Source organism: Protopterus annectens, chromosome 6.part0, assembly GCF_019279795.1.
Source record: "Protopterus annectens isolate FY-2018-M chromosome 6.part0, PAN1.0, whole genome shotgun sequence".
Taxonomy (NCBI): Eukaryota; Metazoa; Chordata; order Ceratodontiformes; family Protopteridae; genus Protopterus; species Protopterus annectens.
The window spans coordinates 204,226,575-204,250,350 of NC_056737.1; the positions used below are offsets into that span (position 1 = coordinate 204,226,575).

The 23,776-nt window shown below is 38.9% G+C and overlaps 1 protein-coding gene across 4 annotated transcripts in view; it reads left to right on the forward strand.

The window, feature by feature from the left end:
- FUT8 (fucosyltransferase 8) overlaps window positions 1-23,776 on the forward strand; it is a 2,643,272-nt gene that overhangs the window by 1,119,545 nt on the left and 1,499,951 nt on the right. For all 4 annotated transcript variants that reach the window (XM_044073921.1, XM_044073918.1, XM_044073919.1 and 1 more), the window contains one exon: window positions 9,160-9,233. The gene's annotated coding sequence lies outside the window, so the exon portion shown is untranslated. The remainder of the gene's footprint in view (window positions 1-9,159; window positions 9,234-23,776) is intronic.

Genomic DNA, 23,776 nt, shown 5'->3' on the forward strand with positions numbered 1-23,776 from the left:
AAAGTATTAGTTTAAGGGTGTGTACATTTATGCAACCAGCTTATTGTACATTTATTTTTTATATTTTTCCCCCTAACAGATTTGTTTGATTTTCAATTGAATTGTACAGGTTATAGGTCACATTAAAGTTGGGAAAAATTTTGAAATTATTTATTGTGGTCTCATTTTTTTATATCACAAAAACTTGGCATTTTAACAGGGTGTAAACTTTTTATATCCACTGTAGATATGCATTGTGAGTATAAACTTTATCCCATACTTTTTTTGGTTTATAAATTTGAAGCAGCATTTTGTCTTGAGAGTGTAGAGGGCGATTTGTGAGTTATGTCTTGATTACATAAAAGGACAGGCAGAGGGTTATGTAGTATTTTATGGTTAGTAGTAGTGTGTATGGGCTAGTTGATGTGGGAGCTCTAACCAGTTGAGAGCATGTAATGCAGAACAACAATGACCTTTATGTAGTAGGTTAGCTGCAGATTTAGCTATCTTATTATATCATTGCTCCAGCTGTGATTTAAGAGATTTGGATGTTGGTCAAACTGAGTGAGCCATAGAGAAGAGAGGGAAAAAGATAAGTCTTGGGTACAGTGATTCTGCTAGGAGGAATAAGGAATGTATTTGCTCTGTGTAGCAGACCTAGCTTTTGATGAGTTATTTATATACAGTTTTGTATGTGAAGATCAAACTTATAAGTTGTCATCTGTGATGACTCCAAGCAGTTTGGCATGGGTGACTACTTCAGTAGCTATATTGTTTAAAGAGGTAATGTGGAATTTACTTTTAGCATTGGCATAGGACTTTGGAAAAAATAGTAATTTATTCTTTTTGGAATTAAGTAAAACTTGGTTTTGATGTAGCCACAGTTTGACTGAACTGAAGGTGTTTTGTGCCACATATTGTAGTTTATCATGGCTGTCTGATGAGCAGATGAGAGTTAAGTTATCTGCATACTGAATAAGGCAGCTTGCTGAAAGGATTTATATAAATTATTGATGAAAATGTGAAAAATCAGTAGAATGGGGGACATCCATTTTATCTAGGAGAAAAGGAGCGAAAGAGGAGAGACATTTGACAGGTTGGTTCTCTAACTACCTGTCTAAAAGATAGCAGAAAGTTGATTTGGAAAGGCCCACAGAGGACATTTGAGTCAGAAGTTTCTAATGTGACACTGTCAAAGGCTTTTAAAAAAATCTAGAAAAAACAGAAGAGGTAAACTTTCAATGGTCTCTGGCCTTATTAATTTTGTCAGAAAAGTTGAGAACTGTAGTGGTACTATGGCCTGATTGGAAACCATGTTGTGTTGGGGTTAGGAGATCATTTTTGCAGGAGACACTGAAGGAGTTGCTTATGAATATAGTTTTCCAGGGTCTTAGAAAGTGGGAGACAAGATGGCAGTTGGCCTAAAGTTAGAGATTTCAGAAAAGTTCACTCCTTTATGGAGGGGTATACTGAATTTTTTTTTCCACAGGGCAGGGACATGGGAGTCTTGACTAGATCTGTTAATGAGAATTTAATGAGAATTGAGGCTGAGTATGCTATAGAGTCTACAGCAAGCTTAAGGTACTCGACAGGGTATGAGCAGAAGGAGAACAGAGTATGTTTCGTTAGTAGCTGTTTAACATATGATGTGGAGACAAGTTGGAGATTAAAGACATGGATATCTGGGCTAGGAGAGTTTTGAGGTGGATTAAATGGTTGAGGAGAGATGAATAGAAAATGAAGAAATTGTTAAATTTAGTAGCCGTTTCTGAGGGGATAAGTCCAGATAGGAGTTTGGTAAAGAAAGGAGAGCTAGGTTGGAACTTTTTCTTAACTGAACTCCAGAATTTCTTTGAATTTTTGTAAGATTATTTTGTCGGTCAGAGTAGTAATTGTTTTTCTAGGTGAATATACTTCTTGGTGAGTTTGTGCAACGTCTTGTATAGTTCCAAGGTTTGAGGGGGTTTAATCTTTTTACCATTGTTTCCTTGCTTTGACACGTTTTTGCATGAGAATTCTTGTAGAATGAGACAGACAGGTGATTTGACAATTTTTATACTCTTGTTTCTGGTAGGAACAAAGGTATTTAAAGTATTCATTAATATATTTTTGAATTTGTTGACTGCTTCATTTAGGGTTTGGGGTTTAGACTATTATATAGAATACTGCCTCTGCCTTTTTTTAGTAGATTGAGCTTAGTAGTTTGAGCGTACCAGGTTAAAAGTTTGAGGTAGTTCTGTATTGATGTTTTTTTAGCTGGTGGTTGATTTCTTTATTGGTGAATATATAGTGACTGTCATTAGGGAAATCGGGTAATACTCCTGAAGTATCACATTGCTGGAACTGGAGACAAGTATCCAGTCAAAGACAGAACCTTTATAGTTCACTTTGTTGAGTAGGGGATTAGCTGTTTGAACCCATTCAAGTTAAGACTGGGATTTGGGGTGTTAGAAGCCATACATATCCAGTCAGTGGTAACTTTACCCAAGATAGTGGTTTAAGTAGTAATATTTGTAGTTATCCAGCAAAGACTTTTTTTCTAATAAGCTAATGTTATTACCTATTGGTATTGTAGAGGGCAACTGTACAAAGCTTTTTATGTTAATACTGAAATGAGAGATAAGTTCTGCATTTTGGAAGGTCAGAATGTTAGTTTTGAGGGGTGAGAAACTTAGATCGTTATTATATAGAATTATACTGCCTCCACCTTTTTTGTGTAGACTGTTACATTGAATTATGTTATAGCCAGAGGATAGAATTTCAAAATCTTTTATGTGTGGTTTTAGCCAGGTTTTGGTCATGAAGGTAATATCTGGTGAGAGTTGAAGAAAACCGTGCTTATAGTTGTGTACCTTTGTTCAGAATGCTATGAATGTTAGTGGAAGTAAGGAAAAGTTTTATAGGTGTTGTATAGGAGTTATGGGCAGAGGATGGTGGAATGGACAAGTCCGAGGGGCTGGGGTTGGGATGCATGTTGCCACAGAGTGATTTTAGAGAAGAGAGGATTAATTTTTTTTTAAGATGACCTGGGATAAATTCATATACTTTATGTCCAAGTGAACTGAATATTTAAATGTTTTATATTTGAAAAGGTGACTAGGTTGGGCATTAAATAAATCTGAGGAAGTAGATATGAAGGAGGTTTTAGCCTGAGTATATGTAGGGTGGCTGGTGATGTGTGTGTGTGTGAGAGTCAAGTATGAGAATACCATGGTAGAGAGTAAGGTGACAAAATGAACAGCAGAGATGTGAAGATGCAAAAGGAATACATGGTAGATACAGAAGAGTATGGAGTAGTTAAGGGGAGGTTATAGTTAAATGAAATGAAAAGATGTTAAAGGAGAATAGAGGACGATGGGGGGAAAGATAGCTGACATTGAAATGGCTTGCAGGATTGAGGTGAACGGACTGGGTTAGACTCCCTCACAGATGGAATTTTAGTCCAAGAAAAACTATCAGTTGCATAGTATAGGGAAGATTTAAACATCTGTGTGAGTGGTTTTGCTAAATTAATGTGAGTGCCCTTCTGTGTGGAGTCTGCATGTCCTCCCCGCGGTTGGGTAGCGTTCAAAAGACATGCGTGCGTAAATGGGCGTGCCTTCGTTGAAGGTTGGGTGTCGAGCTGGCACTTCGGCATTTCGTAAAAAAAATCTACTGCCAATCATTAGCGGACCGGAGTCCCGCTGTGGCGAACCCTTACCAGGAAAAGTCGAAAGACAAACAACAACAACAGCAACAAGACGACAACAACCTCAGCAGAACAGTGGACCAGGGAAAGTTTAAATAAGTTTCTCATTGATAAGATGGCCACACATTAAAGCCAGGACAAGCTGCTCATGGACAAGAAAGCCTTGTGTATTAAAGTAAAATGACGTTGACAAGCTCAAGTACATTAATGTATGAGGTGTCCTTTTTCTTTAACAGTAACACTGGCTGCATAGTTCAGTGGTACAGATGGGTTTCAGCAGCTTACCTAGTGCTAGTCTTGTATAGTGCCTGCACTGAAAAATATTTTTTGCAGGCTGCATTTCCACTTGGCAGAACAGAGATAATTGTATGCAGAAAGATGAAACGAGTGACTTTCAAGACTGGGTAGAAGGTGCAGTCTTGCTAGATTAGTTAGCAATAACATGATAATTTGATTTAATGAGACCAGAATATTAATATTACATAACTGGAGGTTATTATCTTTCTTAATTTGCTATGAAGCAGTTTGCTGATGAATACAGTTATGCTTACCAGACGTTTTGAATAAGTAATAGATGCTAAACCCAGGTAAAACATATATATATATATATGTATATATATATATATATATATATATATATATATATATATATATGTGTGTGTGTGTGTGTGTGTTCAACAGGCAAGCATTTTCTCGTCTGGAATTCTAGTATTGAACAGCGCTCAGTCATGCATGCCTGATTACAGTTTGTTAGAATGGAAGAAGAGGCACTTGCCTACTGTCTTATCTACTTACTATCCATGGTCACTTGGAAGAAACAGCACGAGTCTCTCCAAGTCTCAGTCTGACACATGTGTAGGGTGAATACTTTGGGGTGTCATAACCTTGAATTTGGTATGTACTTGCATTGCAATCACAGTTGCAGTATTCATATTCCAAAGTACTACTTTTCCAAGGCTTGCAGTTATATTCCTCAGAATATCAATAGTCCTCAAGACGAAAGTGTGGCGTAGGTAACATTGACAGAAAGGGAAAGTAAAATGAGCAGGGTAGTACTTAGTATAGGTGAAGAAATAGGAATGATCGTGGATGACACCGTGAGAAAGCCAGTAGTCACTTCAGAGGGGGGTTGATGGGACACTCAAACACATGCCCAGAACATGCAAGGAGAGTGAAGTGATTTTTCATATGGAATACTTAAAATCTTCTAGAATTCAAAATGGATATTTCAGAAGTTAGGGCAGAAAGGAAAAATTTAGATGGCTGTGAGATTAGTATAGATTTGTCCAAGTACTGCAGAAGGAGAAACTGGAAATAATGTACTTGCAGTGCATGGAGCACCAAGCTTGCACTCTGGTGTTGGGTAAAAGATAAAGATGTTACACTTTTTCCCAACATGAAATCCAATCATGAACAAAATGAACTAAAGCTCATTAAGTAGCTCTTAGCACTGTAATGATCAGTCTGGTAAAAAAAACAAAAAATGTAAAACAGGTTTCACAGTGAAGTGTTAAAACTTCACTGTGCCACACAAAATATGTGTCAGAACAAAGTGCCTAACAGATCTTAAAGTTCTTTGATCTTCAAAAGGACGCTTCATTTCTGCCTGCTGTCTCTGATATCACCAAGTTGTTTTACTGGCTTTCAGTGGCTTTGAAAGCCGACAAAACACTTTGTGGTCCTACATTTTTTTCGGTAACTGTTAGTACCTGGAGCAGGTAAAACTCCATATAATGCAAAGAGTTGGTCCTCTCCAATTATATCCAGCTGTGTTCTAAACATGGATACCAAGATTCGGCTTGAGCTTTACTCTTAATTTCCTGGCATCCGTGTTTGAACAGATAATATGCTGGTTGTGATACCAATCATAATCCCTTACTATCTATTTCAGATTATGTCTATAATAGAAAAACTTAGTGGAGTTAACTATGGGAAATCAGAGAAGCTTTGATGTTTTTTTGACTGCGACATGCATGAAGAGAAAAGGGCCCCTTTTATTATGAAGCACCATAAGGTAGTGTTATTGAATCTGAGGGAGGAAGTAAATTGTCAGACAGCTTTACGTGAACATAAATTGGAAATTCCAGGGTTAGTTGTTAGAGAAACTGCAGGGATATGAAGATGAGTAATTTATTGGAAGCAGCTGTGTTGTGGCCACAAGTGGGGCATTTGGATACAGGATAAGCAGAAATGTGGATTGTCTAATTTTCAGTGAAGGAATATGAAAGTTTGCTTTGCATGGCAAGGTGAATCGACATGATGGAACTTTTGGCTGGTACTCCACCTTTTGTGGTATCTTTACTACTAGAGCCAGGGGGTGATAGCCCAGTGATGAAATGATTTATAAGCAGGGTGCTTGGGACCCTGAAAGATTTAAATAACGGGGCTTGTGGAAGCTTAGGCAAGACTGGCAAACATGATTTGAAGTGCATATGGATGAGACTGTGTAGATGGGTTGGTTTGTTACCTTCATGAGCCACAAATTCATGGAGGCTTAAGGTATTTACCCAGAAGTGCCTGTACAAATATAGTTATACTTTTCTGAGATTAATAAGGATATTTTTGAATGTCGATTCCCACTGCTGGAGTCAAGCAAATCCACGTTTTCGCCATGCATAAATTTGTTTACCTTTAAGGAAGCACTAGAAAATTTAGTGTTAGGGTTGTTATTGCACTCACAGATATCCTTTACTAAATGTATATGAAATAGATTTCCAATGTATTAAACTTGAAAAGGGTATTTTTGTTTTTATCGTTGCTTGCTGCTAAAGAAATCATGGCGGAAAAGTAGAAATCGACCGGTTCCAGCAGTGCAGAATGTAATCCAAATAATGGATAATTTGGATAATTGTTTTACAAAAAAGGTTTGTGGGGTAAATGTGTGGCAGATGTTTGCCATGCAGAATGTACTATAATGCAACTGAAATTTAATCTGTGCATTAGTCTTCTTTTGATATTAGTTGTAGGCAGAAATTGCGGTCTAATAACTGATTCCTTTTATAACCTAATTTAGTCTAATTTTGCTGTAATGACTGACTTACCCTCTTCAAAATATGACAATTGAACACGCTTTTGTATATGGATTACCATATATACTAGTTTTTGATAAATGAAGACTCTGTTACTTGAGCCAATATGTGGGTTATATTGTCTTGTGTTTGTTATTAAAAAAGTAAAAATATGTTAAATGACTAAGTGTTAATGTTTAGTACCTGGAAAGAAAAGCATTAAATATTTTATAACTGAGCATATAATCACTGCATTCTATTGTACTGATTACTTGTTTGACTTTTAAATTAAATGAATACTAATTGTTATTGAGAGCTGAAGCTAAGAGAAGTAGAGATGAGTTTTCTTAAAGCTGAATTACTGTAGAAGAATACTAGGTTCAACGGTTATAGTAGTTAGCAAGATAGGGTGAATGGAAATGGAGCTAAAGGCTTATGTACTAGGCACTGACCATGCTTCACAGTTGTCTGTGTTAGGGGTAGGGAGAAAGTACCATTCAGCGTAATCTGTTTATAGGATTGCAGTAAAGCAGGTTATGGACATTTCATAGAATCTGTAGAGACAAAAATGGGAGATTGGGATTGAATAAACAGGTGAACTGTGTTTAAGAATCAGAAATAGCAATGAAAGAGTGCTTAGAGAAATGTTGGTGGGGAAGAAAGGAAAAAGACTCCATTGTGGCTGAAGGAAGAGCGGTAGATAAGGTAAAAATAGAAGGGTCTACAAGAAAAGAAGTGAAGATGGTGGAGGAGGTTGAGAGGCAGCAGTATATAGAAAAAGGAAAACCAGTAGGACAGAGTGAGGCCTAGAGGCGAAAAAAACCTGTAGGAATAAAACAATTAACAAGGACTTGTTTAAAGTTCATGGCTGAGAGGAGTTTACCAAAGTGACTAACTTAATAGAAAAGGACCGAGCTCAAGTCCTTAATGTCATCTTTGTATGCGTTTTCTCAAACACATGCAAAAAAGGGTTCTGATCTTGGAAGGAGTAATGGAAGAAAGTTAGAAATAGACAGATGCCAGGAAAGTAAAATTAGTCATTGGATAGGCTGAATAAGAAGGCATATAAAGACCAAATAGAACATCCCTTAAAATTCTTAAGAGTCCGTCCAAAGTCTTGTTGACAGAGGTATTCAGCAGGTCCCAGGCCAGAGGGGAGGTTCCCATTGTTGTTTTAGTAATGCCACTTCTCCGAGGGTACAGGCCGAAGTTCCGAACTACTGTAGATGGCAGAGTGATGTACAAAATATTGTGGGAAAGGTTGGTAGCATGGGAAAGGTTGGTAGCATTCATGGAGGATAAGTGTCTGCTGGATAGAAGCTGACTTGACTCCATCCTCAGCTGCTTGTTTCAACATGCTGACATTGGTAATGGAGGAATCAGCTGGTAGGTGTGGGAGAGGATGGCAGATGACATCACCTTCTTTGGTGGGTGGGGTAACTAGAGTTCTGTGACAACAGGAATTTCAAAATGGCATGTGTGACTGAACTATCCAGCTCTATATGCACCCAGGGCTCATTGAGACATTAATGTTTCCATGAAGTGATTAGATCTCTAGCTGGCGTACAGTTGTGAGGAAGCACCATCAGTGTTATGATCTTAAGCCTTGATAGCATTACACTATGCATGCCAGACAGCAGAATAAGAAGGGATTAAGGAATGCGATAAAATCCAGCCATGCAGGGATGATCAACAGCACTCGGCTGTAATGATTCACCACCAAAATCTTTGGTAGCAGGATGGGAAGGAAGAGTACTGTGTGCATGGCAGGCTAGACACTTGTCAAAAAGTTTGCAATAAAAATGACAAACCTGATACATTTGTGTAGCTAGAATATCATAGAACGGGATGAGTGCAGCCCATTTGATGTAATCCACTTATGACATGGCTGGCTTTATTAAAGACTTCAGCAAATTGCCACACAAAACACTACTGAGTGACTCGTGTGTACCTTTCGGTTTTATGGAGCTGATGGGGCTTTTATCCTAATTCATCTTCCTGGTAAACAAAGGTAATAAATAAAATAAACTGTGGCAAGATGGAAGAAATGGTCACTGAAGGACAGTACACAATTGTTGATAGCAAAGGGACTCCCTCTGGAGTCATTAACATAACCAGTGGTGTGCCACAGGCTTCAGGCTTGGGTTCAGTGCTCTTTACTCTGTTTTTATTTACAGCATTCCACCAATCGGCATTTTTTTATTGTGTGTTAAAGATTATATTTTGCTGAAGTATTCTCTCAAACATTTATCAGTCAATGTGCTTTTGTACACATAGTCAGTATACTTACATACTTATGTGATCTAACAAAATTGTGAGAATTGTGATTCTGTCATGCATTTTTTAAGCTATGCTTGTTATGTATTTTAGTCATTGGACATTTTTTTCTTGCCCTCACATGTGGTTGCACACAAGTACACGCATATTGGTTGTTTTCTCAGTAGCTAAAATATGTCCTTTTTCTTTCTCTTGCCTTTTTTTCAGTGATTAAACATTTAAAAGTAAAGCTAAAGGCCATCCACAATGGAACTATCTTACTGAACTGGCTTCTGCTGCAGGTATGTTATTTAGCTTTATTGAACAGCTTGCAAAGTAGTTTAACTTGCAGAACAAATGCTGCTTGAAGACTTTCCCCAAACTTTAAAAAGGGACTGTGTTTCTCAGTCTCATGTACTTAGAACTGGGAGTTGTCAGGTGTCTACCACGGTTTGATTTCAGGACTTTTCAATCATTATGGATGCATTGATTCTAAATGAACATCCATTGTAGTTTTTCTATTTGTTTTTTTTTTGTGTTCAAATTTGTTTATAACATTGCTGGATCCTTTCTGTCATCATGTGTTGATATGAATTTAATATAGTTTCAAATGTGGATGCATTTAATGTTGTTTTAGATGTGCAAGAGCACTGATAATATGGGTTTACTAAAAGTTTTTTTTTGTTTAAAAACAGCTTCATTGAATTCACTTGAGACATAGGCACATTTACATTTATATAAAAAGTAATCAGATTGTATTAAGTTAAAATTAGTAAACATTATGCTTCACATATATTGCTGTATGTCATATAACCTAAGCAACATTACATTACATAATTTATTAAATTCTTGCCCCTTTTTTAAACAAGAAACATGTTTATTAAACTATCACGACATAAGCAATCATATATTTATATAAGTGTAAACAAACCACACAGACACAGTCCTAGTTGCAAGCATTTTACATCACAAACCATACTGAAACATCCCAGTTGCAAACATTGTACATCACGTATAATCTACCCAACAATTTTCAGTCAGACATTACATAGCTCATTTTAGTCCTGCCTTCTTTTAAGCATCACTCCTCCCCTGTATTTTTTGTTCCCACATTTCCTATGTAGTTTGCTCCAACCTTTTTCTAAAGATTTAAATTCCAGCTGTTTTATCTCTGTTACTATATTCGGTACTTCCAATATTCTTGATTTCGATGCTGATTTTCCATTTTCTAGTAATTGTTTTATTGGCAGTCACAATAAATAGAGACAGCAAGGCTTTACCATGTCTAGGCAATTAATATTCTGTATCATAGCTCAGAAAAATCATCTCCCTCGTCACACCAATCTGCCCACCCAGCATCTCTGACGGTGCATCCGGCAGGGAATCCTTAAAGTCTGTCAACTCCCTGCACTCCCAGAAAATATGTTCCCAATTACCTTTTTCTTCCCCATCACACCTCCAACATTTGCTATCTACCCAAGGAAAATGTTTCTGGAGTCTACTTGGGCTGTTAAAATATCTACGTAAACATTTCCAAATGAATATCATAAATCTTGTAGATTTTGTTGAATATTTGGGAGACATATGGGTCTGTATCAGATTGCCAAAGCCAGAAAAGGTTGAACACCTCTTCAGTGACCGCTGTTTGTCGAACTGTGAATCCGCTGAATGATTGTTTCCACAAATCGTTTGCCATGATAAGTAACCAGTGGGCTGTCATTGGGAATTTGCCCTTTTTCCCCACTGTAGTGCAATTTCGGAGTTGGTATATTTAGTTTGGGAGGGTGGGTTTTACATTTTCTTGTTTTTATTGCAGTCGATAGGTTGGCCAAAGTGTTATTTACCATGGGAAAGATTTTCTTGGTAGCTATAGTTCAAATTCACAAATAGGGGTCAATGAAGAGGTAGTCTAACTTTTGTGGTTTCGATAATGTGATATAAACCCGAGACATACATATATTCTCATATTGTTTCTTTGTGAATAGCTTATCCAGTCTTTCTTCTCAAGCCTTTCTAAAATTCTCTGATTGAATCTTACACTTATCATGCAATATCCTATATGCTGTACAAATTATTCTTTTTTTAATGGCCGCTTCTGTTGTAAATTCTACTAAAAACTGTACCAGTGCTGGTCTTTCATTTAGGACCCACCTATTTCTTTGTCTTTGCCTTTGCCTGTACTCTGATATCAGTCCTTCATAGGGAAGGCAATCTCTAACCTGCAGTCAAAATAAGTTATTGTTGTCTTCCCATTCTATCATCTTTCCCTCTCTAGTTGTTTGCTCCCAATACCTTGTTTCCTTTGCCTGTTTTCTCCAATAAATTCCAGTCCCCCTGTTGTCTATATCTCTAATTGCAGTAGTCCCTGCCAGCCGAATCTCCTTTCTTCATTCCCGTGGCTTAGTTCATAGGTTCATACTAGGCTATCTGCCCTAGGGCATTTATAAGCCTAGCCAGAGTGTGTTTGGCTTTCACCACCCATTTTAAATTAATTTTGCTATGCCCTTTTTCGAGGTTAGTATACTGTGCCTCTGTCTAACAGTGACACAGAAGTGATACCCGGGGTAAACCTACGATCTCCCATCCACTCATCAAGATTCCTCTTGAAGAGAGTCAATGAGGGACTCTGCCTAACCTGGACTGGGATTTTATTCCAGAGTGAAGGGAGCCTCTGGGTTATGAATCTGTCCCTCCAGCATGTCCTATTTATTTCAGTGCTGAGATTCAAGTCTCTCGAGCGCGTAGCTCAATGGGATTTGGATTTTCTGAGGTGCAGCATGTTCATTAATTCCGGGTTGGACATGGCTTTATACGTCAGGCACAGATCGCCTCTGAGCATGCGGTATGCCACTGAGTAGAGCTGGAGTTTCTTTAACCGGGCAGCATATGGCATCTGTTTGAGTCCTTTGATCCTCTTGGTGAGGTACTTTTGGGGTCTTTCCAGATGCTGCAGGTGTCTGGTAAGGTACATCCCAAAAGGGGCATTGTACTCAATTATGGGCCTGATGAGGGATGCGTAAAGAGGCACGATGACCTCCCCTGATCTAGATGTGAATCCCTTCATGATTAGGTGGGCTATATAAAATGTTTTTCTGACCACTTTGGCCACGTGGTTGTCAAATGAAAGATTGCTATCAACTTGGGTCCCCAGGTCCCTAATTACTTCTCCTGTACTTACTGGATTACCACCTATGTGGTAATTTGTGGGCACTTTGTTTTTGCCAAAGGGGATGACTATACACTTTTTGGCATTTAGCTTGAGGCCATGGCTCTGGCACCAGTTGTCTGTTTCTATGAGGCCCTTTTGGAGGATGCTTGTGTCGGCTGGAGAGTCGATTATGGCGCCCAGTTTGCAGTCATCTGCGAACTTGGTCAGCCACAGTCCTTCTGTGTTAGCCTGTACCTCCGAGAAATATATACCGAACAAGAGAGGTCCCAGGACTGAGCCTTGTGGGACGCCACTTGTAACTGGTTTGGAGTCTGACATGGCTCCAGCAATTCTAACCATGTGGGTTCTGTCCTTGAACCAGTTTGCAACCCATCTAGTGACATAGGGGTTTATATTTAAGCTGGTGAGCTTATCCATAATGCCAGAGTGGGGTATTGTATCGAAGGCTTTTGCGAGGTCCAGGTAGGCAGTGTGGACCACCTTCCCCTCGTCAATGGCCTTGGTGACTGTTTCAAAGAAATTGACCAGGTTTAAGAGGCAGGATCTGCCCTTAAAGCCGAACTGGGTAGGATCCAGTATCTGTAGGTCCCCACTATCTTTATTTATGAGGTCCATGATGATCCTTTCCATAGCTTTGCAGACCAAGCTGGTCAGGCTTATGGGGCGATAGTTTCCAGGATCCGTTGAGGCACCACCTTTGTGGAGAGGGACCACTGTTGCTGTACGCCACTCTTTGGGTACATATCCTGTAGTAAGGCTGAGATTGAACAGTAGTTTTATGTTTGGGTTTAGCTCTTCTTGGAGTTCATGTAGGACGCAGCCCTGGACACCGTCTGGTCCCATTGATGCTGTGTTTTTTGCTTTGGAGAGGGCGGCTCTTACTTGAGCATCTGAGATGTCAGGGGGGCAGCACTCTGCTGGGATAGATATTTGCCCTTTTGGTGGGGGGGGGGGGTTTGGCTGAACCTGTTAGCTAGGATGTTGGCAATGTCTGTGGGTTCGGTGTATTTTTTGTCATTTTGGACTAATTCTGAGCATATCTGGGAATTCCCACCCTGGTTCCTAACATAACTAAAGAAAGCCTTGTGATTATCCTTAGTGTCCTGTGCAGTTTTTCTCTCGAAGCTGGCCTTAGACGATTTTATGAGTGCCCGTAGTTTTTTTGCTAATACTGATCAGAGATGCCTTCCCTTTTTGGGATTTTGCTGTATCATGTAGTAGCTTCCTCCTCCTAGTGTATAGTTTGTTTATGGCTGGGGTCCACCAGACAGGACGTCTGCCTTTGGAGGATTGGGTCTTGGTTTTATTTGGGATTGCATGATCTATGCATTCCTGAAGGTGTTCATAGAATGCGTTTATAAAGGATTCTGCGGTCTGGGCCGTATTTTCCACAGGCCCGGGGCTTTGAAGGATTCCACCTATGTTTTGAGGAGTGTGAAATTTGCTTTAGAGAAGTTTTTCACTGTGGTTTTCTGGGCAGGGGGTGGGGTCGGGATGTGAATATCCAGTGAGATCAGTTTATGGTCTGATCTTACCAGTGAGGGATACACTTCTGGTCTGGAGCATAGAGTCCCCATGTTGGTGATGATCAGGTCCAGTATGTTTTCCCCTCTTGTGGGAGTGGTAACAAGTTGTTCCATAGCATTTGAGTTTATAAATTCTAGGAACCTTTGAGCTAGGGTGTTGGAGCTAGAGTAATGCTCCCAGTCTATGTTTGGGCAGTTGAAGTCACCCAATATAATGGTGTTTGGAGAGACCTTCATATTTTCCAGTGTTCTCATGAAGGCCGAGTGGGGTTCCTGGGTTTGGGAGGGTGGTCTGTAGCAGGCTATAAACTGGAAGGCAGTTTTACCCACTGTTAGTTGCACATGGAATAGTCTCTGATGCTTCGTGCTGTGCCACCAACCTGGAGGTGTGGGTATCTTTGACGAATATTGATACTCCCCCTCCTTTTGTGGTTCGGTCCAGGTTTTGGGGCCGAAAAGCATGGTATGAGATATAACCTGTTAGTGCTGGGGTGCTCTTGGGAGCCTTGAACCAGGTTTCTGTTACTGCACAGATATCGATGTTCTCCATGCTAAGGAGAGTTTCGAGTGCGTGCATCTTGAGGTTTAGACTTCTGGTGTTGAGTAGCATTACTCTTAGTTTCTTATCCTTTGTGATACCTATGGAGGTGGGTTTGTCTTTTCAGCCTTGCCTAAAAAAGGCACTATGGGGGTAGCAAGAGCCTTTGCCAATATCCGAAAGCCCAGGGGTGACAGGTGCAAGCCGTCCCTAGCGAAGCATCGTGGCTTGTCGAGCATGTCATCCCAGGCTGACAGGCATTGGATCCCCTTTGAATGACACCAATACTTAAGCCAATTGTTGAAATTGATCATCTTGTCTTCATATTGTGGCATCATTCTTGGTGAGAGTAAGATGCTACTCAAGGTCAGGGTCATACTTGCCTGGGCTACATGCTCAGAGAGCTCCTCTATGTCTCTCTTCATGTAGTCCAGGGAGGTACGTCTCAGGTCATTCACACCAGCATGGACAATGACTGAGTTATATTTGTACTTGCCTTGGAGTTCTTAGAATACTTTCTGCTACTTTATGGATGTAATATTCTATATGAATAGTGTTACTCTCCTTAAGGTCTGCATCCGAAATCCCAGTATCTCCTTGTTTCTTGAGATTCCTCCTGTTTACATCACCCATTTCCTCTTTGATTTGTAGTTTTCTGCTTGTCCTATGTATAGGAGCCTTAACCGTGTAGCTCTGAAATACCCCTTCAAATTAGGTAATCTCAATCTGGCCAGTTCTACTGGAAGAATTATCTTATCCCACTTGACTCTTGCCGTCTTTCCCTGTCAAAGTCCTTCAGCTCTTTATTAGTTGCTATCCATAAATAGTCCTCTGGTTTATAAAAAAAAATGTTTGACCTGTGTATAAGACTAAAGGGACTAAAAATATTTTGATTGCTTATATCTTGATATCCATATTCATATAACAAAGCTTCCATTTTCTCAGTTTTTGTATTATCTCTTGTTTAGTCTCTTTCCCACATTATCCTTAGCTGCCACACTAGAATCATGTTTAATCCATACTCCTAAATGCTTAATTTTATCATGTTCCCATAAATAAGGATATTGCTGAACCAGTTTGTGTGTAGGTACATCATTTACTGCTCTTGCCTTTGTTTCAGTTTCATTAATTTTGTATCCCGAAAAGATTTGAAACTGTCTCAAAATGTTCCACAACACTGCAATGTCTCTTTCTGGTTTTGTCAGGTATACATTATCATCTGCAAATAGAGACAGCTTTTCTTGACTACCATACCAATTATATCCTTGAATTTCTGAGTCCATTATTTTCTTTGCGAATGGTTCTAAATATAATGGAAATAACAAAGGGGAAAGAGGGCACCCCTGCATGGTTCCTTTGCTCAAGCAGAAATTATCAGAAAGGCCACTACCTATTTTAATTTTTGTCTCCGGTCCCTCATATATCCTCCTAATCAACCTTATAATTTTTTCCAGGAAATGCAAATGCTTCCATTGCCCTGCTCATGAAGTCTCAGCTTACTCTGTCAACTGCTTTCACTGCATCAAGACCAACTAACAACAGTAGTATTTTTTTACATTCTGCTTCCCTCTGGGATCAGAAGTGTTCTGTTAATATTATCAGATGTTTGCATCCCCTCCACAAAACCACACTGATTCATATCTATCAATTTTGCCATTGTTTTTGTCATTCTTTTAGCCATTATAGACATGAACACTTTATAGTCCTGTTTTAGTATTGAAATGGGCCTGTATGAAGCTGGGTCTGATGGATCTTTACCCTCTTCAGGTATTACAGCTACCACTGCTTTCTTCCAGGATGTTGGTACTTCTCTTAAAATACTGTTAAACAAAACCTTCCAGATCTTTATCAGTTGTTTCCCATCTAGCTTCCAAACTTCCACAGGAATACAATCTATTCCTGGGGACTTTCCAGTAGATTGGTTATACATCACAATTTTTATCTCCTTTCCTCCTATCCTAAACATTAGTAATTTAGCCTCGTTTACCTCTAACCTTGGCATATTTAATTCTTCCATAAACACTTCATTTGTATCTTTTCTTGATTTCCATATTTCTCTGCTTTATATAGACGTTCGTAGAATTTCTGAAATATTTCTAATACCTCTACAGGATCTCTTGTTACCTTACTTTGTTATAGGCTCCCTAAGCTTGGTGACGGCCCTTTATACTTTCTTGTTGCCTGAGTCATTGTGCTAAAAGATTTTGTGCTGTAGTGTTATCAAAAAACAGTTGCTTAACAGCAGTCTTTCTAAACTCGTGCATATTATCGAGGTAATACCTTATTTTCTGCTTAGCATTCTGCAGTTGATCCTCCTCTTGTTCTCTGATATTCCTCCTATGCTTTAATGTTTGTCAGTGCCTCTAAATAATTCTTGTTACTTCTTAACCATAGGTTCCTTTCTTTAATTCCACCCAATTTTTAAACTCCACCTTAATTTTATCCTACTCCCTAACTATATTTTCAGAAGAAATTTTTATCAGAGCTTGAATAATCTCCACTACCCATTCCTTAAATTACTCTCTTTTCAACAGATTGCTGTGAAAGCGACAGTGTCTCATTTTTATTTCATTACTCTGTGTTTTTATTTTAGTTATTATTGGCGCATGATCTGAAATAGTTATTGTGTGCATATCAACACCTTCAATTAAATGCACATGTTCTCATGAAATGTACATTTTGATTAGTCTAGCCCAGTTTTTACATCTTGGGAAATATGTAAATTCACTCCAAACTCCTATTACTGAATTCACATATTCCATGCCAAATACTTTCATACATTTCTTCAAAAATATACCCTCCTTTGTTATACTTTCCCTTCTGGGCCTCCCAGACACATCTTCACTGCTGCAAATGACATTCCTGTCCCTACCTACAAGTAATATTCCTTGCTGAAAACTGATTATATCTCCCAGAATTTTCTTAAGCTCCATTACAGCAGTTTTAGGTGGAATGTAAATACATGCCAGTATAATCCTCCTCGTTTGCCAGTAGCCCCTTTGCACTGCAAATCTGCCATTATTATCTTTTTTATCCTCTTCTATCACTATTGGAGTTCCTGTTCTAATTAATGTGTATACTTCTGTTTTATGTGGTCCCAGGTATTCTGCTGAATAACCCTGCTGAATAACCATCCTGAAAAAACTTTATTTATCAGATTCACGTTTTCAGTTCTTTCTAAATGTGTCCTCTGTAACATAGTTATTTGCACTGTACATTTTTAATACAATTCACTACTCTTTCTTTTTTTGTATTTATCTGTGAAACTGTTGACATTTAGACATGACAGAAAGCATCATTGCATTACAAAGTTTATTATTCATACCTTTTATGTATAACACCTTTTTTTTTAAATGTCTAGTTCCAGCTTTTCTGTTACATGCATACGCTGTTTGGCTGGTTGAACTTTTTGTATAGTTCCTTCTTGTCATATCCATTTGAGTCTGTGTGACATCGTACCAAACTTTTTTTTATTGAAAGCCCTCAAACAAACAAAAAAAAAAACCACCTCCAGTACCCCCCCAAAAGCCTATTAACTTAATATTAACAGACAAAACAATGTACATCTTCAAATATTGAAGTTTTACCCTCCTAATAGGAACAAAAGTCCCAAACTGACAGGCACACTTAGACTTGAGTTAACCTAAAATATAGGTTATGCATGCTAAAACACTTTATGCAGAATGTGCTTCTAAGTGGTGCCAAGTGGTTTTATCTTAGCTTTTGTAGCTCTGCTAGCTGGCAAAACTCCTGAATGCTTTCAGAGAACATTATGTCCTAGCCAATTTCTCTCTTTTTTTTTTTTTTTTTTTTTTTTCCTCAGCCAATCCCCTGTCCACCAGACTGTAGCCAGTTTCTCTCTATCAGATTATCTCCATGGAGACATGAGAACCAGGCAGCCAGTTTCTCTGTATCAGATTGTTTCCATAGAAACAGGAAGACCAGCTGCGGAATTGCCACTAAGCAAACATATTTGCTAGAAAACAGCATCATAATATTCAGTATTTTTTTTCATTTACTTGCTGTCTTAAAACTTGGTAACCATGTCAGTGGGTCCTTAATCCAGCCATTCCTCTATGTAAGAATGAGAAAAGGCACATTAATTTTTCTCTTGTCATGCTTTTTTAACCAAACTTTTTTCTTTTATATTGCAGTGCCTACATTTTTTAAAACTGAACAAGAAGAAAGAGAAGCAGGTTGAAAGAAAGGATAAAAAAAAGAGCAGCAGCACCTGTTTACAGTCCATGTTACACTTTAAAAATAACTGAGAAAACTTTACTTTATAGCATGTAAAGATAACCAATAACTACACACCACAAAAATAGTACTATTTAAGAAAAATAAGTTTACTTGTAGTTAACTTTCTCCTTCCTCTTCCTCTCCCCAAAGCACTTTTCTGAACATTAATGGCATGAAGTAGGGCATATGCTTTAGAGTCCCCCAGAAGTCCAACCAATTCCAAAAAAGTTTAATATTTCCAGATTTTCTTCTGTCGTATTTCACAAATATAATTATTGCATTGTAAACCTACATTGTTACTGGTTTTATTCCTGTTCATCTCCATCTCCTAAATCCTGTCTCTGCTTCATTTCCAATGTACTCTCGATTCTTCTAGTTAACTCTCATGCTTCCTTCCGTCTCTCCAACATTTTCAGTTGAAGCATTGAAAAGGATTTCATAGGTATAGTCTGTCTCTGGTCTTTACTACCAAAGCACAAGAAGCAGAATCTCCTGTTTCACAGCTTACTTTTTGTTGGGCAAACTTTTGTATGTCCTCATTAGCATGTACTTTATCAAAAAATGATTTTGCTCCTCCAGGGAAGAATACCTTGAAGACAGCTGGGTACAGCAGTTTGAATCTCACACCTACATCTTGACATTCCCTGAATAGTGGAATAAATTTGCCCCTCTTCTGCCTGGTGTATAATGAGTAATCATTCTCCACAAACTCTGTCTCCCCACTTTTAGTACTTTGTCCTTCTGCCACAGTTTTGTCAGAACCAACTCCTTCTGGTGGTAGGATTGCATCTTTACTATTAAAGGTGTAGGTTGCTTTTTCAAGCCTGGTTTGGAGCGTACACATGATGTGCTCTTTCAACTAACAAGTCCTGCTGTGGAATACAAGTCCAGTTGCTTATTTGTGCTTTCATAAAATTAATGGAGTCTCTTCCTTCCAGCTTCTCTGGTGTAGCTGAAAATCTCAAGTTTTCCGTACGTGCTCTGTCCTAATTGTATTTTGAAACCTCTCTTCCTGAGCAGTCTTATATTTAGCCAGCCTTTTCTTCATTTCAACCTCTGAGTTTTGCAGCTTTATCACCTCATCTGAATATCTATTTAAATCTTCTTCCATTTTTCCAACCTTTTATTGTTTGCATTGATATACTCCATCAGTGTTTCATTTATTTTAACCAGGTCTGTGTGCATTTGTCTTGCATCTTCCTGTAGGTTACTAGAATTCATGTCTGGATATTGCATTGGTTTTTGCTGAATAGCTGCAGAACTTTCCTCAGTCAGTGTTCTTCCTCACTTTTTGCAGCTGATTATTTTTCCAGGTCCCCTGTATTTCTTTTTTCCTAGCATCCAGGCAGTACACTTACTAGCCAGTTAATGAAATTTAGTAATGAACACAAGTCTACAGGCCTTCTCTGCTGAGTTTGTTTTCACACTGAGAGAGTTAGAATTAAGCTGTTACTCAATGTGCAGCCATCATGGAAGTCCGGTTTACTAAAAGTTTTTGGTAAAATCCTAATATCTGAATCATAACTACAAGCAAAGAGGTTTTTTTTAAAGATTTGCTAGAATTTGGGATTTCACTTCGTAACTGTGTCCACTGACTTACCCACACCAGTTTACTTCGCTGTTTATTAAAACTTCTTTTAGTATGTTTACATACAGTAGATGACTGAAGATATCTATACACCTATCAAACCAGTTTAATTTTAGCTGTTGTACAAAATTCAGATCACTTCTGTCCCATCTATCCTCAGAACATTTCATGCTTGCTAAAGACCATCAGTCCATGTGTTTCCGTATTGCTGACCTATTTGATTAGCCTTGAATCAATTTGTTCAGTTTTAAGGCTATTTTATCTTGTATGTTAAATGTATTACTTCCCTTTTAAGAATTTTCTGTACTCCTAATAGTGCAGAAAGTTGCAGATGCTAGAGTTGCAGTTAATGTTATTTCCAGTGCTGCAGTAACCTTTAGGCTGTATGGGTTGTGTCCTGCCCAAGACAGAACAATCAGCCAACTTCCAAAATCTCTGTTGCCTTCCTACACCTTCATTCTGCTGATTTGTCAACCTTGTGGTGGGAAGTTAGCAAGAGTGAAGATTTCTTCAGTACTTTCTTGCTGCTTCGGGAAGAAGCAACTCAGAGGTGTCATAGTAGCAGTAGTGGACCTTTAATTTAATGTCTGGCATACATGTCCCCAGTGGGGAACCCTTCCACACAATGTTGCCCTTTTACAAAAACAAATTGGTATTTTTTTTTTTTAAACGGGGTTTTGTAAGCTGTATTTCCCTTTTGAGAAACCCAGTATTCTTTTCATTATTGGGGGGAGTAAATTTGTAAGAAAGTGTACTGATTACATAAACTTTGTTTTTTTTTAAAGAAAAGTTTAATGTTGGCAAGTGTTTTATAAGGGTATGGACTCTTACAGACCATGATATTGCTTGTGTTTACTGTGTAACATTGAAACTGCCATTTTTTTTCTCTGTCTCAATTAAAAAAAAAAAAAAAAAAAAGTGATTTCCTGACAGGAATTTAGTCTGCTGCTCAAGTATAATTGTGTTTGGGGACTATGTGACTGTAAGTGTGCTGCTTGTGAGTACGTTTTGACAATTTGCCTTCCGATTGAATAATTTCTGCAAAGCTTACCACCATCAAGACATCCTCCTTAGTCACAACATGGATGCTACCCCACTTGAACTGTTTAGCCTCACACTGCTGTTAGAAAGAAAAAAAAAACTTCCTGAAGATCCCTTGCTGACTCAGCAAGCACAACCAATGTGTCAGCTGATGCTGGGTGACGTCTGCATTGGCCATAATTCCTCGAACCACTCACTCACCTTCTTGACTTCCTCTAGTGTAGTCCTTTCAGCCAGGTAAAGCTCCATGCACAGCATTCTTAAATCTTCCAAGCATCCTGCATTCTGTCACAGGAAAATGTAGCTGCAGATGAGTTAAGATCAGAACAGAGCCTCACAAATGGAAACTGAATGAGAGGATGATCTAGCAATTGATCCATTTGTGGGGAACACTTCAAACACATCTTTACTTCATTTCAGAACAGCAAAGTAAACTAATTCTGCTCCAGGGTTCCTAGCAATCCTTGGAAAACAGATGCATGTTCATTTTAATTGTCATAATTTTCATTGATGCCTTTCTACTGATATCCTAGTTAATTATGAAGATTCAAGATTCTCAATAAATAATTTTGATGCCCCTCTTTTAACCCAAGAAATATTGTTTCTCCCTTCTTATGGAATGGGTTATAGGCAATTACCACAGGCTTCCTCACAGGCTGACCTACTTGCATATCACAGTTTGATACATGCAAAAATCTCAAACAAGTTTAACTAGCTGCCTGAATGAGTCAGTTTTAATACATTTTAGGTACCTCCTTCATGAGGATGTGGAACAGGTACTAGAGGAGATACTAAAGGATGCAAGAAAAACTGCTACTAAAAAATCTCATATTGCCAAGTGAAAAAGATTTTCTGGTCAGTGCCTAATTATTAATCATGGTTCTGTTAGTAATTGTTTACCACTGGTGCTGAAATATTTGCATGAGTTGCTAACTTCTAGCCTCTCTTATCCCTCTCTAAAGGTACATCTTGCAGCCACTTCAGCAGGCCCTGCCAATGGATCCTCCTTTCTTCTCTGCTTTTAGTAAAGCAGTTTCTGAAGGGAGTTTTACATGCGAGACTACCTTGTAAACAGGTCACTTCTTTTTGGATGTTTAACTTTGTGGTGGAAAAGCTAGAACTTACTCCATCTAAACCTGTCCATCTGTCAAATTCAGTGTTCTTCCCTTGAAAAACTGTTCTCATTGTTCTGATCTCTACCAGAAGAGTATCTGAGTTACAAGGCCTCATGGTGGGTGAGGCCTTTCTGATTTTCCACAGAGGTAGGGTCTCATTAAGAACAAATCCAATATCAAAGTCCTTTCAGAGTTTACTTTGAATTAAGCTATTGATGTCTCAGTCTTCTGTCCAGGTGTTAAAAATCAGAGGGAGAGAATTCTTCACATACATAGGCAGTTCAGGTACTATCTAGAAAGAATCAAGTCCTTTAGAAAGTGAAATCATTCATTTATTTCTTATGAAGGAACAAATAAAGGATAACCCATGTCAAAACAGACTATTTCTAGATTGTTGGTCTCTGCTATTGCTTGTTATACCCACCATGGTAAATCTGCCCAGGCATATCATGGTCCATTAAGTCATGGCTTCATTGGTGGATACTGGAAAGGGCGTGGAAGTTCTAGAAAAGTTCTAGAGGTGAAAATTCTAGAAGTATTTTAGAGACAACCATATGGTCTTTTGTATATACTTTAAAACATTACAAACTGGATTCTTTTTCCAGGTCCAGGACAAGCTTTGCCCAGACCATTCTCTAGGGACTCCTGGACCTATATTCTTCCTCCACCCTGGTTGGGTAGACTTTTGTAATCAACTCATATAGCCTAAAGACTACTGTAGCAGTGGGAATACTGAATACAGTACAGTTGAGTAAACTGCACTTAACCTTAATAGCAGTTGTTCGAATTCCGCATTGTTGCAGTAGCCGCACCCACCCACCACCCATATTCTTTAATGATTAAGAAGTAGAATACTCCCTTACTTCTGAGCAAGAAAGTCTTGAAGAAAGCTTCACTGTTTGTTTGTCTTTCGGCCTTTTCCCGGTAAGGGGTCGCCACAGCGGAACTCCAGTCCGCTAATGATTGGCAGTAGATTTTACGAAACGCCCAGGTGCCAGCTCGACGCCCAACCTTCAACGAAGGCACGCCCATTTACGCACGCATGTCTTTCGAACGCTACCCAACCACGGGGAGGACATGCAGACTCCACACAGAAGGCACTCCGAAGGCGAGAATCGAACGGGAGAACCTCTTGCTGTGAGGTAACAATGCTACCGCCGTACCACCGCGGAAGAAAACTTCACTGCGACAGCTAATTTCCCTTCAAAGGGCTGATAAATTAGCAGTCAGAGTGAAGGTGTGAGATGGAGCCAGGGCTTTTGGAAGCTGCCTGGTTGTTGTGTCCAGGGCAGTACTCAATCCATATAGCCTAAATGCTATTGCAGCAAAGATCTACTGTTTTTGATAAGTGCAACTTAAACTGCCTGTCCTGCTCTCTCTGCTATGAGCTGAAGATATTGACTGCATTGCTAGGTGGCTAATTGATCTAGGTTTGGATAGTCTTCCCCAACCCTGAGGTTCCTGTAGTCAGTGCAAGTCATACAGCCAGTTGTTACCATGCCAGTATGTTACAACCAGCCGTCAATTAATTAGTCATTCAGCAGTGACCAGCAAATATCACATTGTGTGGTTTATTGGAATATTACCAGCGGCATCACAATTGGTCTGCTATGCATAGCGGTGAAATGC